Raw genomic sequence first — 17,522 nt, forward strand, 5'->3', positions numbered from 1 at the left:
ATAAACGTAATATTGATAAATCAGAGGTCCTTCCCCTTAACAAGTTTTGCCTTTCCCATATGTTTGAGGGGTCTGGATTTGAATGGAATCCTGGTTTTATCAAATGTTTAGGTATTCTCTATGCTAATACCATCAGAGAAACCATCAATAATAATAATTCGGACATACTTAAAAAAATCTCTTCACCCATAGAACGTTGGTCCCCCCTGTTCCTTTCTTGGTGGGGCAGATTAGCGACTATTAAAATGATGTTACTCCCTATTGTAAATTTTTACCTTTCTATGCTTCCTATCTCCCTTCCCCACTACTTTTTTAAAACCATTAATCGCCTTTTAACAAAATTTTTATGGAATAATAGCAAAGCAAAGGTTTCCCTTTCTCGTCTCCAACAACCCAAGAATTTTGGCGGTGTTAATTTTCCTAATATCTCCCGTTATCATTCAGCATTTACTCTTAAACAGATTTGGCCTTTCCTTACGGATTCGTCTCCTTCCCCTTTAACGGCTTGGAGCTCTATAGAACTTGCACAACTTGCTCCCTTCTTATTCCTTACAGCTACCCGCTTATCTCAACCTCCTAAAAGATTCATAACTCCTGTTTTTAGTAACTCTAAGGCATTATCACTTTCACTTTTTCGTTCTTTTCTCTCTTCTTCAAACCTTCATACGCTGACTTCGCTCTGGTATGATAAATTCCTCAAAACCAACAGAGCGCTTTTCTGGAAAGAATGGATTGATAAAGGCAGTATTACCTATGACCACTTCCTCAAAGATAACTCTTTAAGAACTCTCCAAGATCTAAGTGACTCTTTTAATCTTTCCAACACACATTCTACTCATTTTCTTTCACTTACACATACCCTTTCTTTTACTATCCTTCAGAACATTCCCTCTTCCACTGATGCACTTCCCCTTCAATCTCCTCCAGACTTTTCTATTCCCTTTAAAGCTTTGGTTATTTACAAGCTACTCTCACATTCCCCTACTGAGAGGCTTAAATCTAAACTAGAACTCCTGTGGGAAGCAGATTTGGGCCAAGATTTTTCATTACCAGTTTGGGATTCTATCTGGTCTAAAATACACACTGTTTCTCGCTCGGCTAGCACCACACAGACTTTCTATTTCTTTTATAATAGGCTTTTTGTTACACCTTACGACCTATATACATTTTAATTATTAAACTCAAAAAAGTGTTGGTTCTGCCCTTGCGACCATAGTGACCTTTTTCATATGTTTTTTCATTGCCCAGTGGTCAAAGCTCTTTGGTCCCGTATTTGGTCTACACTCAATAATATTTTGTTTACTGATGTTCCCTTTGAGATTGTACGTATTTTTCTGGGTGGTTCCTCTCCCATATGGAATGTTCAGTGCAATGCTTGTAAATTTATTGACCTTTTCATAGCAATTTTATTTCAGATCATCACTACCATCTGGAAAGATACTTCTAAAATTGCATATAATGCTTGGTGGAATTTGTTATGTCATCACCACAGACTTGAGCGTGCTTATGCTACAACTGTAACCGATTATCTCTCTAGACATACTCCTTGAATAGTTTCATGGTTCTTTCCTTTTTCTCTCGTTATTTGTAATTATAGGTTTTGAATTTGCATTCTAAGTTGCCCTTGTTTCCTTTCCTTCCCCCCTATTTTTCTTTATCCCCTTTATGAAAAATACCCACAAAAGCTTTGTTTATTGATTTAGTTATTTACCCCTCCACTGGGGTTTACAGTTTAATCATTCTTGTTTACCAGATGTCTCATTTTTCTTTGGCATCATTTACTTTTGTACTGATGTTTTTAAGTTGTATATCTTTATTCAATAAAGCTTTCTAAACTAAAAAAAATAAGTTTAAAGTTTTGTAAAAACTAAAGGAAAGAGTTTGAGAAGGAGAAAAAGTTAAAAAAAAATAATAAAAAGGTGTTTAGGAGAGCATGCACAAAAAAGGTTAAAATACGATTACAGAATATTTTAAGAGCATTTTGTATATGGGGGTTTCTCTTAAATAGTGGTGTTGTATAAAAAGGGTAGAAATGTTATGGAAACAGAATAATGTTGACAGAATACTCCCTGAACTAATATTGGCCCTGATTACAAGTGAGTCGGAAAATTCTGACCCATGTGTAAAACCCTGTTATTCCTCACAATCTCATGATTGGTGGTAGTATTGTTATTTATCATACACATTAAAAACCACCAAAATATGTAATCAGGGCCAAAGTGTCATAAATATCAGCTGCAAAAGTAGTTCACAGCTGCAGTATACAATGGAAAATATACAGCAAAAAGAATGATAAGATTTTTTCAATCCTATTTAGGATACTATATTGATGTCAGGGTGTAATTCAAATCAAGAAAGAAGGCTCATGGCGGAGTATTTTGGATGTCTCATTATAAGGGTACAAATTCATGCCACACAATGTGGGCCCAAATACATATGGGGTGGCTCACTCTTTGGAGACTTGTACATGATGTTAATCAGTGTAGGTGTGAACTCTGTAGTTTCTCATTTTTGTTATACTAGTGCATGATGTACGTCATGCATTGTGGGGAATATTTTGATGTAAGAGTTGTAGGTTGGCTGTAGTGTGGAGCTGACTGCAGGGCCTGTCCTGCGACCACTCCCTGCAGCCAATCCCAGAAAAAGCATTGAGTTTGTCCGTGTGAGGCATGAGGCTGGCTGCAGGGCCTGGCCTGTGGCCACACCCTGCATCCAGCCATCTGCGGGCAGCCGACCCCAGAACCCTCCTCAAGCTGCTTCGGGGCCAGGGACCCCGTCCCCTGTGGCCTTTTTTTTAGTTAAGAGGAGGGAGCATGCAGCAAAATATCCAGGGCAATAGTGGCCCTGGGAACCCGATCCCCTGGGCCAAAACATATCTTTTATGGGGAGGGTTGCGTGAAATCCCTCCTTGAGTCTGTCTGAGGCCCTGGGGAGCCATCTCCCGGGGCTGTAATGTTAAATATGGGAAGGGTGGTGCGCCGCTTCCTCCACAAACCTTAATAGGCCCCTGGAAGCCCGTCCCCTGGGCCTAATTCCATTCATAAGGGGAGGGGATCATGCACCCTCAAAAGGCCCCAGTGCCCCCATCCAAAATGTTTTTTGCCCCAGACCTTGGGTGTTAGGGTATGCCTCCCTGTCCTTCTTGTGACCTTTGTTTAACCTATTTGTTAAGACTCTGGACTGAGTCTGAGTCTTAATATGGCTCCTGCCACATCGTTGTTGATGTGATGGCAACTAATTTGATCGGATCTTGATATCTGTTGGCCCACGGATTCTCCACGGTGTGAAATATAAGTTTTTAAGCTTTAATTTCTCAAAAACTATAGAGCAGATTTACACCAAATGACAATGAACACACTTTCCACACCAAGATCTAGCTTTCTGCCAAATTTGGTGTAAATCCGCTCAGCGGTTTTTGTGGTATCACTGTTTAGATATTGGGAAATATCACACAAAAAAATAGTGACCAAAGATCTGTTGGAAGCTATTTTCTTCAAGGTCACTATCTCCCCCACACTTAGTATAGCAGGAATACTTATTTATAGACCACCTGACTCAAAACCCAGGGAGTTATGGAATATATGCGATTTGATAGCTGACCACTCGCTGAAATATACAAACTATATGGTCTTAGGATATTTCAACATTCACATAGACAAGGTACACTGTTCACTAGCATCCCAACTGGTCAACTCCCTTAAAATCTTAAATCTCAACCAAATGGTCACAAAACGTACACATACAGCCGTACCAAGAAATCTACCCCCCTGGCATGGTCTGACCACTATTTGGTCCCATTCAATCTTAGCTTTACTACCAGCCTCGGCAGTAGGGACAATAAACATGAGATTCGAAGAAATTGGTGGTACGTCAACCCCAAAACTATTGGCCCTGCTCTTCAGAATATACCTCTTGTTTTTACAGGTGAACCTAACAGTAAAGTGACAACTTTTAATCATTGGGTCACTGCCGCTTTGGACACTATTGCACCCTTGAAAGGGATGGAATCAGCCAGGCTTAAACCCTCCGTACCCTGGTTTACGCAGGATCTCTAAACAGAAATGAGCCGTTGCAAAAGATTTGAGTGACTATGGCAAAAATCCTATAGTTTGAAAGCAAAAAACATCTATAGGAAGGCAGTGAATCAATTCCATGAACTAAAACACACAGCCATAAAAAACTACTTCGCTATTCAAATCAAAGCATCCAATAACTCTACAAAAGAAGTTTTTAAAATTGTCCAAAGTTTCATGAAACCGGAGGCTTCGAAAAGTAATATCACTCCAGCAGAAACTCTTTGTGAGAATTTAGCGAGTTGTTTCCACGATAACATATTTACCACTCATTTACTGAGAATGAGAGCCCAGTCACACTTCGGTCCTCACATACACAAACCTGGACGGAGTTTGGCCCTTTCAGTACTGAAGACTCTCTTAATCTACTGCTAAAAACTATGGGGTCAATTATTCCCCCCCGCCATATTACAATGGTGGGGGTGGACCGTGGCGGGCGGGAAGAAATTCTGTAATAGGGTGAAACATCCTAATATGGTGGCAGTGTCTATCAGACACCGCCAGCCATATTAGGATGTGCTGGTGGCTATGCCTTTCCGTGGCGGCAATGCTGCCACAAAAAGGCATACGGGCCTTGCATTCGGGGCCCGTTGGAGGTGTGAGACTGTGTGACTGTCAAAAGATGTGTAAATAGTTGATTTAGTAGGTATATGAGGTTAAGACTGCACGTGGAAACACTTGTTCGGGTGAGTGAATCTCTTCATGGGTTTGGTGATGAGTAAATATATTTCTCAATGATACATGTCCAACAAAGTAGAAATATAAAAGGCAGTGTATGTGACAGTTTATAAATAAGTATAGTTAAGACTCAGTGATTGTATGAATAACTGTATCGAAAATTGTATACTTGTAATAGTGATTTTATAACACACTACGTATGGGTTACTATCTGTATGAATAAATAAAGTGGTGTTTGTATAAGTGTGTAGTTTAGTAAATGTAAATATGATCAATTGTTTGCATAAGTGAGTAGGATGCCTGCATAACAGCTTGTTCCCTCCCCCTCCCCTACTTTTGGCGACTGCTACGGGGAGCACGAGCTAGACCCCAGACCCTCGGTCCGAGGCCTGCTCTCTCCCCCACAGCTCCGCTGTACACTGCAGCGCCGCGAGCCTCACTCTAGTAGAGTTCAATACTGGTTTCTACCAATTCTGTGATCTTGTTTTTCTGCCCTGCCTTTTGCTGTATTGTATTGACCCTTGATCCTGTTACTAGGCAGGTCGCTCCCCTCACTGCCACACAGCTCCCCTGTGTGCCCTGTGCCCCGCTGCTGCTGCCGCTTGTAATTGGTGTGTGCCTTGTAATTGGTTTGTGCCTGCTTTTCCTCCACTGCTAGTCTTGTGTAATTTCTGCTGTTTTGCTTTCTTGCCCCCATTTTGCATGTGTCTCCCTTGTGCCCCTTTTTTGACTGTGTCCCCATGTGCCCTCTGTGACTCCCGCCCGCTCACCCCTCCTTGTTTCCTACCGCTGCGTCCCCTACGGCCGCCCCCGTATTCCCATTCGCCACCTGCTCTCTCCTCCCAGCTGCTCCCCCCGCCCACACCCCCTCATATGGAGGCCACGCAGCGGCCACGCCTAAGGCAAGCCTGTCTGCGCGCGTCTGCACCCATCCATGCCTGGACCGGGCCAAGCGCCAGGACCCCTGGCCCCGCCTCAACACGATGCCCGCCTCCGCTATGACTCCAGCACCCTCCATGCACTCAACGCCGGACAATCAAGCACCTGCTGCCTGGCCGCCCCGAAGCGCACCCAAGGACCCTTCGCCTGCCGGAACTGCAGCTTCACCAGCATTCGACCCGCCCAACAAGGAACACAACTTCCTCAGATGCATCCGTCTCAAAACCTGCTCCGCCCATAAACACGCAGTCGATCTCTGGGACTTACTCGAAACCGACACCCCAGACGTCGCCTTCTTGATGGAGACCTGACTGACCCCCTTCTCTGCACCTGACATCGCCATAGCCATCCCGGAAGGCTACCAGATCACCCGCAAGGACCGCACCAAAGGAATAGGAGGAGAAATTGCCATCATCCACAGATACACTCTCAAAATATCAACAGACGCCGACGACACCCTCAGCACCGCCGAAAACCTGCACTTCCATATCCACACCGACCCCAACACTACCCTCAGAGGCACCCTCATCTACACACCCCCCGGACCCAACCGCATTTCAGCGACTCCATCGCCGACTTTACCAGCACACATGCCCTCGCCTCCACAGACTACATCCTCCTCAGGGACCTGAACTTCCACCTCGAGAACAACATCAACACCAACTCCTCCACCCTGATCGGCAACCTCGGCAACCTGAGACTCAGACAACTCGTCACAACACCCCGCACTTAGCCAGCCACACGCTTGACCCCATCTTCTCAGCAAGCACCTACGTCTTCTTCTACTGCACCACTGACCTCCACTGGACCGACCACTTCTGCTTCCACTTCACCTTCCGGAAACCCACCACACACCACCGCACCCAGCAGATGCCTCTCCGCAGCAGGGGCAAGACCACAGAGGACCAGCTAACCATTGCCCTCGCCCAGAGCCCGCCCGCAGACCAGACCGACCCCGACGCCGCAGCCCGCAACCTCAGACAATGGATCAATGACTGCGCCAACACCCTCGCCCCGCTCAAGAAACCCCCCAACACCCACACCAGCAAGAGAGTCAGCTGGTTCACCGAAGACCTCCAGGTCTCCAAGCAAACCTGTCAAAAAGTTGAAAAAAAGTGGACCCGCAAAAGAACACCAGAAAGCCACACAGCCGACAGGACTGCCACCTGCGGCACCACCAACTCATCAGATCCGCCAAAAGGACCGCCTTCAGAGACCGCATAGAAAACAACGCACACAACAGCAAAGAGCTCTCTGGCATCGTGAAGGAACTCTCCAACCCCAGCTCCAACACCAACGAAATCCTACCGTCACAAGACCTGTGCGACTCGCTGGCCACCTTCTTTCATCGCAAGATCGCAGACATCCACGACAGCTTCAATGCTGTCACCACCCCGGCAACTGCCGACACCCCCGCTCCCACGACCACCACCTGCACCAACTGCCTGCGCGCCTGGACCAACATCAACGATGACAACACCATCAAGATCATGAACACCGTCCACTCCGGATTCCCGGAAGACCCCTGCCCACACCACTTCTTCAACAAAACCAGCAGCACTATCGCACCCCACCACTGGAAAACCAATAACATCTGCTTTGAAACAGCGACCTTCCCAGGGAGCTGGAAGCACGCAGAGATCAATGCCATACCAAAGAAACCTGAGGCGGATTCCAAGGACCTCAAGAACTTCCGACCCATCTCCCTGCTCCCGTTCCCGGCAAAGGTCATCGAAAATGCTGTCAACAAACAACTGATCAGCTTTCTCAAAGAGAACAACACCCTGGACCCATCCCAGTCCGGGTTCTGCAGCAACCACAGCACGGAAACTGCCATCATCGCTGCCACCGACGACATCAGGTTCCTGCTTGACAAAGGAAAATCCACAGCCCTCATCCTCTTGGACCGGTCAGCTGCCCTTGACACGGTCTGCCACCGCACACTAAGAGCATGCCTCCACGATGCCGGAATCCAAAAGAAGGCCCTGGACTGGACCACCTCCTTCCCCTCCGGGAGAACCCAGGGTGTCCGCCTACCCCCCTTCCGCTCCGAGGCCCCAGAGATCATCTGTGGCGTACCCCAAGGCTCATCCCTCAAACCAGCGCTGTTTAACGTCTACTTGGCACCACTCGCCCACGTTGCCCGATGGCATGACCTAAACATTATCTCCTATGCTGACGACAACCAATTGATCCTCTCGCTCACCAAGGACCACCAAAACCAACTTCCACGAAGGATTGAAGGCCGTCACCGACTGGATGAGGAACAGCCGACTGAAGCTGAACTCGGACAAGATGCAGGTCCTCATCCTCGGTTCCACCCCCTCGGCCTGGGAGACTCCTGGTGGCCAACTGCACTAGGAGCACCCCCTACACCAACCGACCATGAACAAAACCTAGGGGTCATCCTCGACTCCACACTCTCCATGATGAAGCAGGTCAACACCGTCTCCTACTTCTGCTTCAACACCCTCTGCATGCTTCGCAGGATCTTCAAGTGGATCCCCACTGAAAGTAGAAGGACAGTCACCCAGGTCCTCATTCGCAGTAGACTGGACTACGGCAAAGCACTCTACGCAGGACCCCCGGTCAAATTCCTGAAATGGCTCCAACGCATCCAGAACACCTACGCACGCCTGATCATCGACATCCCCCGCTGCAGCCACATCACACCCCAACTGAGGGACCTGCACTGGCTCCCCATCAACAAGAGGATAATCTTCAAGCTCTTCACCCACGGACACAAGGCACTCCATGATACCGGACCTGCGTACCTCAACAGCCTCTACACCGCTGCCAGCTCCGCTCTGCAGACCTCGCCCTCGCCACGGTTCCCCGCATCTGAAGAGTTACCAGCGGCAATAGATCATTCACCCACCTCGCCGCTAATACGTAGAACACCCTACCCATCAGCCTATGGCAGACCGAAGACCTCCTAACCTTCAGGAGACTACTCAAGACATGGCTCTTTAAACAGTAGCAGCGTTCCCCCACCTAGTGCCTTGAGACCCTCACGGGTATGTAACGCACTTTACAAATGCTATGATTGATTGATTGATTGACTGAATAGGATGTGTGCTGGTGTGTAATGCTGTTGTAGGTGTATTAGTATATTTAATAATGTTCTATTGATCTTTGTTAGCATGAATGAGTGAATCTATAGGTAAGTGTTTAGATGTGTGTGTAGATGTAGGAATCACTGAGTGGGTTTTAAGAAACTTGTATTGGTGTGTCAATGGTTTCAAATATGGTACTCCATATTTTATAATGAGTGTTGAAAGGTTATACTAGTGTATGATGAGGTGTATCAGATTGTCACGTGGATGATGTAATCAGTGATGGCATTTGAGATGTCATCAGTGATGTCACTGACCATGTCATGAATGATGTAATATGTGACATCATCACCAGTAGATTGCTGGCGCGCAAGTTATAACAGAGGAATTTCAATGGTTTTGTACGAGTGAAATGCCCAGCTAACTATAAAACCCCTGTAACCTATGGTTTTTTCAGTAAATTTCTAAGGTTTGTTAAATGCTAATTCCTAACTACAACATGTCTGAAACCTATGTTTTTTTAGTGAATTTCAAAGGTTTTTTAAATGCTAATTCCTATTTAGAACATGCCTGAAACCTATGTTTTTTAGTGAATTTCAAAGGTTTTGTAAATGATAATTTTTAAATGTATCAATTGTTATTTTTTTTTATACTACTTTACTACATTTGTTAAACTATTTATTTTTAGATATTTTATTTTTCAAATTTTATTATAATTACATTATACATTACATTACAAAATAATGAATTACTTTAGTTACAAATCCTATGCAAATAGGCAATAGACTTTTAAGTACAGTTGTTAGAGTTGTTGCAATGGGCAACACAATTTCAAACACAATGCAACATTGAGCTCAATGTGAATTTCTAGTTAATTCACATTTCTAGTTAAATGCAATTATTTACTTTATGGATTACTTTTCTTTCTTTTTTTTAAATTTTGAAAACCTTTATTGAGACCAGAACACACAGCTATTCAGCCTGACATCCCGGAGGCAAGGCAGCAAGATTAGAGGAGACCAATAGTGTCAAACATTCGAGACAGAATCCTCAAAGGTTAATTTTATGATAGAAAAACAACAACAGGCGCCCGCGGGCACGAAAGTGGCAGTGTAGAAAGTGTGACGCTGGGTGTCAGGGATGGGTAGGGAATAAGGCAGAAAACACTAAAGAAAGGCAGATTGCAGGATGGGAAGGAGGGGGACGGGGGAGGTATCAGGAGATAGAAATAACATCAATGCTCAGTTGGCGTCACAGGTCAGGGAAAAGCGATATCATGTTGATCAATTGGTTCAGGCGGTTGACACACATCTCCCCTATATTCGTTCCATGCTCCCCAAATTTTCGTCCAAGTCCGGGGTTTCCCTCTGGCCACATAGACTGTCTTTTCCCTAAACATACACCAGTCCATGTTGGCCTTCCACTGCACCAATAGAGGGGCCTCAGTCGCACCCCATCTCTGGGCTATGTCCCTCTTCGCCACCATGTTCCCAAGGGTGACCCACCTAGTCTGTGCAACGTTGTGGTCGGACGGCTCCCATACATTCAAGAGGCATCGACGGGCCTCCGCCTGGGATGCCACGCCAGTAACCTCCGCCATCACTCGGTGAACCCTTCTCCAGTAGGAGGCAATCTCCGGGCATTCCCAGAGGATATGTAGGAAAGTGGCAGGAGCCCCACAGCCCCTGCGGCAGAGACCGTCAGGGGAGAAACCCATACGCATCAATCGGGGCCCTGTCACGTACACCCGGTGCAGGATCTTAAACTGTACGAGGCGAAGACGGGAAGAAATGGCAACCTCCTTAGGAGAGGAAACCGCACTCTGCCAATCCTCGTCGTCCAATTCAAGGCCATACGCCCCCCACTGATCTCTCAAGCCCAGGAGGAGGTCTGTGCGTGTATTAATCAACTTCTTGTACGAGAGGGAAATTGCACTGTCTGGCATATGCCCATCCAGGATTCTATCTTCCAGCGGGGAACTTTCGGGAATGACGCCGTCCGGCGGAGAGGCCGAAAGCAGCGCATGTCTCAGCTGCGCATAACGGAAGAACTCCGTCGCGCCCAGCTGGTATTCAGCTTGTAGCTGGGGGAAGGTCTTAATCAAACCCCTAGAGAGCATGTCCTCAACCCTGCTAATTCCAATGAGGTCCCACTTATCAAAACCCTTGGTGTGCCACAGCCTACCCAGGATGTCGGAGTCAAAGAGGGGAGTGAACCCCGTGAGCCTATTCTGCCATCCCTGCGCCTTGGTAACCGCCTTCCAGGTGCGGACTGCCGTCCGGGTGGGACCCGTTAACTTGCGGTCGAAGGATTTGGAATACAGGGCACGGTAGTAATTACCGCCGCCCGTCAACCACCTATCCATGGCGTATCCGGGGTTCACCACTGGGCCGTAAAACCCATGGTTCAGGGCAGCTAGCTGCGACGACCAATAATAACGGCGCACATCGGGCAATGCCCCCATCATACCAAGGGAGCGTGAGCTTGTGGAAGGCGACACGGGGGCGACCCTCCCAGAGGAGATTACGAAGAAGGCCTTCGATCTCACGGAAGTAGCGGGCCGGGACAGGGTCTTGCGTGTTTTGTAGTGCGTACAGGAATCTGGGCAGGGCCATCATCTTGAAAAGGGCGGCACGGCCAAGGAGGGAGAGTGGTAAATGGCGCCAACTGTCGACATCACGTCGAAATCGCTGAAGAGGAGGGAGCAGGTTGTGGTCGTACCGGAGCTTGGCATTACCGGATATGTAAATACCCAAGTATTTGAAACCGCGCGAAGCAATCTGAATACCGCAGCCTCTAGGGAGGCGCGGGGTATCTCCTTTAAGGACATATAGCGAGGACTTGGCCCAGTTGATAACCAGGCCAGAGTACCGCCCAAAGAGTTTGATGGCGTCACAGGCCACAATAAGGGACCTGCAAGGCGAAGACATGTACAGCAATATGTCGTCAGCGTACAAGGAGACCCAGTCCTCAAAGCCAGGGGCCCATTCGATACCCTTCAAGTCGGGATGTGAACGCAACAGCGCTGCAAGGGGTTCGAGGGCCAAGGCAAACAATAGGGGGACAGGGGGCAACCCTGTCTGGTACCGCGTCGTAGTGGGAATGGCGCCGATAGGCGGCCATTGACTGTAACATTGGCCATCGGGTCAGCATACAGAAGCTTCACCCAGCTAACGAAAACCGGTCCAAACCCGAGTTTGGCCAGAACCGCCCACAAGTAGGGCCATTCAAGCGAGTCAAAGGCCATAGTGGCATCCAGGGACGCCAACACAGCCGGCTCCTCAAGAGTGTGGGCCCGGGCCATAACCCCATGAAGGCGGCGCAAGTTCAGGGCAGTGTTACGGTAGGGGATGAACCCAAACTGATCGGGGTGCACGAGATCACCAATGACCCCAATCAAACGATTAGCCAAGAGTTTGGCAAGGACCTTGGGCTCCGCATTAAGGAGGGAAATAGGGCGGTAAGAACGACAAACGTCCCGTGGTTTGCCCTCCTTGTGGATGACGACGATGGTGGCCAATCGTTGGTCCAGGGGGAGAGAGCCCCTCTCAAAAGATTCCAGAAACATCTTACGGAGATGCGGGGAGACGGCATCCGAGCGGATTTTATATAGTTCTACTGGTATGCCGTTAGGCCCGGAGGCCTTGCCGGAATTGAGTGAACGGATCGCCAGATCAACCTCGTCCGCGGTGATGTCCCTATCCAGGTCCTCCCTTTCTTCCACGGAAAGACTGGGCAGGTCAATATCAGAAAGGAAGGCCGTCGAGTCCGCCTCCGAGCAGGCCGAGGCAGACTCATAGACCCCCCGAAAGTAGTCTGCGAAAGAATCCACAATGGCGCTGGGATCCGTGAGGATCGCACCGTCGTCACCAAGAAGTTCCGGCACCACCCGACTGGCCATATCTCTTCTGTCAAGCCAAGCCAGCAGCTTCCCGGCCTTATCGCCCACATCGTAGATGCGACCTTGCTGTTCCTTGGCCAGGACAAGAGCGGCATTAGTGGCCAGGGCATGGTACTCCGCTTGTTTCAGCGAGAGATTGTGGAGGACCAAGGGGTCCGGATCGGATCCCAATTGGGCCTCGAGGCGTAGCACTTCCTGCTCAATAGTCAGCATAGCTGAGTCTCTGTCACGACGGGTAGCAGCAATTAGTGCCTGGGCCTCACCACGGAGCACCGTCTTAAAAGCTTCCCACAGTGTAACGGCCGACTCCACCGAGCCCACATTCTCAGAGAAATATAGGTCAATAGATTTGGCCAGAAGGGAGCGGGTCTTGAAATCACGGAAATACCATGGATTGACTGCAGCCGGGCGCTCCGGCAGAGTCACTCCAAAGTCAAAGGAGACCCATAGCGGGGAGTGCTCTGAGACGCCCCGAGCAAGAAAGCGGGCCTCGGACACGGCAAGCGCGTCCGAAGCCAGCGTAAGGACATAATCGATACGCGAGAGGCTCCCGTGTGCGCCCGACAGGAAAGAAAATTGACGGAGCGTGGGGTGCAAAAGCCGCCACACATCCACCAGCCCAGTAGACTCAAGGAAGGACGGCAGCCACAGCTGGGGCCCACGTAGGTCACGAGGTGGTTGACGATCAAGGAGACCAGAGCAGACTGAGTTAAAGTCACCCCCCACGATCAAACGACCAGCCGGCATAGACAAGATGGCACCACCAAGGTCCTGAAAAGTACTAGACTGGAGCCCTGGGGGGACGTATACAGACAGCAACGTAAGGGAACGCCCTTCCCATCTCCCTGCCACGGCGGCGTACCTCCCCCTATCATCAATTACGGTGGTTTCTATCTCTAGGGGAAGGGATGCACGCACAAGAATTCCCGCCCCCCTGGAGCCGGAAGAGAACCCCGAATGCGCCACCATTTTGTATCCCTTGCGATTCAGGGCTTTACAGGCGTTGCCCACCAAGTGCGTCTCCTGAAGAAGTACAACGTCTTGCATATGTCGTTTAATCAGTTGTATAACAACCCCTCTCTTGATGCGATCACCCAACCCGTTAACATTCCAACTAAGAATCTTCAACACCCTACCCCTCATCCCTCCACTGCCCGCCCCACCCATCCCCCAAAGACACTTGCATCAATAAAAGTCCAGGATCGCCATTGTCCATTTGCCACAAAAGAGAAGGAAAAAGAAACACAAAACAAACCAGAACTGTACCCAACCAACCCCCCACCCTGCACCCCTGCATTAGACTAAAAAGCCCCCCCAACCAGCAGTGTGCCTGTCGCCCCATAAACTACTCTACCAAAGACCCAGAGGAGTAAGGAATCCCCGTGAAATCGTCCCGCCACCCACCATGAAAACAAAGGAGAGATTAATCACACCAAAAACACCATCTCGGCGGTCATTCGAGGCAGGGGTAGCTCCGGCTCCCAGTTCATTCTTGCCGCTCCGCTCCGCCCGAGGCGCTTCCGACATCTTCCTCATGCTCAGCCCGCTCTGGTGTCACAGTGTCCAGCCACTCGCTCACATTCTCCGGATAGTCAAAAAAGTAGGCACGGCCCTTGAATTCCACACGGAGCTTCGCTGGGAATTGCATCGAGTACTTGAGATCCATGTCCCTGAGGCGTCTCTTGACTCCCGCGTAGCTCAACCGTTGGCGTTGTACCAGCCTGGTGAAATCCGGGTAGAAATGCACCTCCGCGTTCTGATAGTGTAGTGGCCCGTGCGACCTGGACGCCTGGAGGATCGCATCACGATCTCTGAAATTGAGAAGGCGCGCCACAATTGGCCGCGGCGTCGCCCCCGTTTTAGGTGGACCCCCTGGCACACGGTGGGCACGTTCCACTGAGAAGAAGTTGCTCAGTCCAGAGGGCGCCAGATGTGTTTTGACCAATTCTTCCACAAACAGGTCCGCTGCGCCATTCTCGGACCCTTCCGGAACCCCCACTATACGAACGTTCTGCCGCCTGGCTCGCCCCTCAAAGTCCTCCAGCCGCTTTGAGAAAAGATCGGCAGTCGATCGCAAGTTCCGGACCTCAGTTTGCAATTCAGAGACATCCGAGGTCAGACTAGTGGTCTTGATGTCAAGCGCTCTCACACGGTCATTCGTTTTGCCCAAGTCGGTCCTGATTAGGGAAATATCAATGGCCATGGAGTCCACTTTATGGGACAGAGTCTCATGCTGCTGCTGTACATCGGCACGGAGGCTGGTGATGGCACCCATGATGTCCACGAGGGTAGGATCCGCGCCGTCCGGCGGGCCAGACACTGGGGTCCCTTTAGAGACGGCTCCCGACGTAGGTGGCGACTTGAGATTCACATACCGCTCCATGCGGTTGTTCTGTGTCTGCGGTTTGCCCCGACCACCTTTATTTGATGCCCTGTCCGGGTCGCCTCTGCCCGCCATGATGGGTTCCCAAGAACAAAGGACAGGCGGCAGCAGGTTAGGGTCCACAGCCGAGAGGCGGTCGGATCAAAAAGTCACAATCAGGCCGACGAGGGCAAGGCAAGCGCGCAGTGTCTGCACCAAGGAGATGGCAGGCAGGGTCCGTGTAGTCAGGTCGAGCGAAGTGGCGGAGTGGCGAAGTCCGGATGGACAATGGCACCGTCACGGAGCGGAGTTCAGCTCGACGTAACTTTGCTCAGGAGACACCGATTTGGAAGCCGATTGCATTCCCCGCCTCAGTAGGCCGTCAGCATTACAGTGCCACCAACGTGGACCAGGATTTCAGGCAGGATAGTTGCGGTGGATCGGACGGTCCACGGAGCTCCGAGCTTACGCGGCCATCTTGGTCGCCCGCGAAGCTCCTCCTCATGGATTACTTTTCTAATCACAGGACTGGATCCTAGATTCAGTTCTGGGACATCTCCTGTAAACAGTTGAGTAAATGTGTTTTGGTTAAAGTAGTAATTTTGAAGGAAAATTATTGTATTTTAAAAGATGACACATTTTTTCACATAGAATCACCAATGTTATCCTATGGGAGGAAATTCACTTAGCAGGTAAGTAGTTGTACAGGGGCAGGAGCAGGGGGTGCAGAAGGAACTGAGTCTGAAACCTTGATTAGCGATTTTAAGGAGGGTTTTATTTTCATATATGCTTTTCTTCTCCTGCTAGAGAGTCTTTTTCTTCCGAATTCGTCCGGATCCGTTTTCACGCCCTTGGAGAAACCTGGGAGTTCCAGGATGGTTCTGCCACGCAGGGGAGAAGTAGAAGGAAAAGAAGAGCAATTACTAGGATGTCCGGTACAGGGTATTCAGGCCGGGAGTGAGGGAAACCAAGTGCGCAAGTGTATATACAATAGCTAGTACAGTGTTGATAGTGCTCGTGAGGGAAAAGGTACTGGGAGACCGTACACGTATTTACACAGGCTTTCAGTCTGTAGACTTGCCATACCGTCCCACCCAACCCGCAACTTTGCCCCATACCTGTGATAGCCACGCTCCTCCCGCGGGAGCGTGGCGGGCGATTCGCAGAGACATTGGCCTCCTGGCTTGATGACCACACCTGGGCTCGTCTGGTCTTCCTCTTCTTCTTCTCCACAACTCTTCGACTCCACTCTTCTTCTCCACTCCGCAACACCTTCTTCCTCCGGGGAAACTCCGTCCGTCGTCTTCCGGGTTCCTCCTCCTTTTGGCTCCGTGACACTCCAGATGGGCGTAGTCTTGTCTTCCTGAAAGGCGGAATTAAATGCGCCTTGTTCCTTTTCGTCCTGTAATCCCAACGGTGTCCAGTGTCTGCAAGTAGCCACTCATCTGGATAAGGGGAGTTAGGCTGTTGAAAGGGAACAGAAAGGGGCGACAAGGGAACAGCTGACCACCAGTCTTGGTAATTACCATGTTCCTCACAGGAGCGTCCCGCCCCGTCACAGTAGTGTTATTGTTACTTTTTCTTACTCAGTGGTGGATTCTGGATCCAGTACTGGTGCATCTCCTGTAAACAGTTGAAAGAATGTGTTTAAGTCGTACAGGTGATTTTTAAGGAATATTTGTAGTTTGTGAAAATAGACAGAAACTTTTCTGGTGTAAACCAGATAATGGATTCCTATGGAAGGAAATACAAGTTATTGGTGAGTACGGTTAGAATTATTTTTCAGAGTCAGTTCTGGGATAAAAGATGCAGCACTGGGTTCTCTCCTGATACAGGTGAGTAAATCGGAATTCGGTGTTCGGATGATTTTAGGTGAATATTTTAATGTTCAAAAACTCCACACTTAGAAGAATTTCCAAGTGAAACCAGTCAATGTTAGCTCATGGAAGGAAATTCAAGTTGCTGGTAAGTATGGTTAGAATTACTTTTCAGGATCAGTACTGGGCTCAGAGATGGAGCACTGAGGTCTCTGATAACAGGTGAGTACATCGGAATTCGTAGTTCGGCTGATTTTAGAGGAATATTTCTAAGTTTCTTAAATCAACACTTAGAAACTTTTTCAGCAAAAAGCAGGCAATGATATCCTGTTGAAGGAAATTCAAGTTACTGGTAAGTACGGTTGAAATGACTTTTCAGGATCAGTACTGAACTCATAGATGCAGCACTGAGGTCTCTCCTGATAACAGGTGAGTAAATTGGAATTAATAATTCGGTGGATTTCACTTGAGTCCAGTATATATAGAGCTACTTTCCTACACCATCCTCTCCCTTCACCAGTGTCCAAACACACCCTCTAGTGCGTTTTAAGATGGGGAAATAATTCCCCTTCAATCCTGAGAGTCCCTAGAGTCCTACTAGCCCACTAGGTGCATCCAGTAAGCGCCACAGAGCTGCGTAGCAGAGAAATGTAAAAAGGGGCATGGCCTGCACCACCTCTCTGCAACGAAGCGCAG

General features: G+C 48.9%; 1 protein-coding gene across 1 annotated transcript in view; it reads right to left on the reverse strand.

Moving 5' to 3' along the window:
* LOC147747702 (potassium channel subfamily T member 2) overlaps window positions 1-17,522 on the reverse strand; it is a 1,549,272-nt gene that overhangs the window by 1,256,895 nt on the left and 274,855 nt on the right. The window lies entirely within an intron of this gene.

Source organism: Lissotriton vulgaris, chromosome 1_1, assembly GCF_964263255.1.
Source record: "Lissotriton vulgaris chromosome 1_1, aLisVul1.2, whole genome shotgun sequence".
Lineage (NCBI taxonomy): Eukaryota > Metazoa > Chordata > Amphibia > Caudata > Salamandridae > Lissotriton > Lissotriton vulgaris.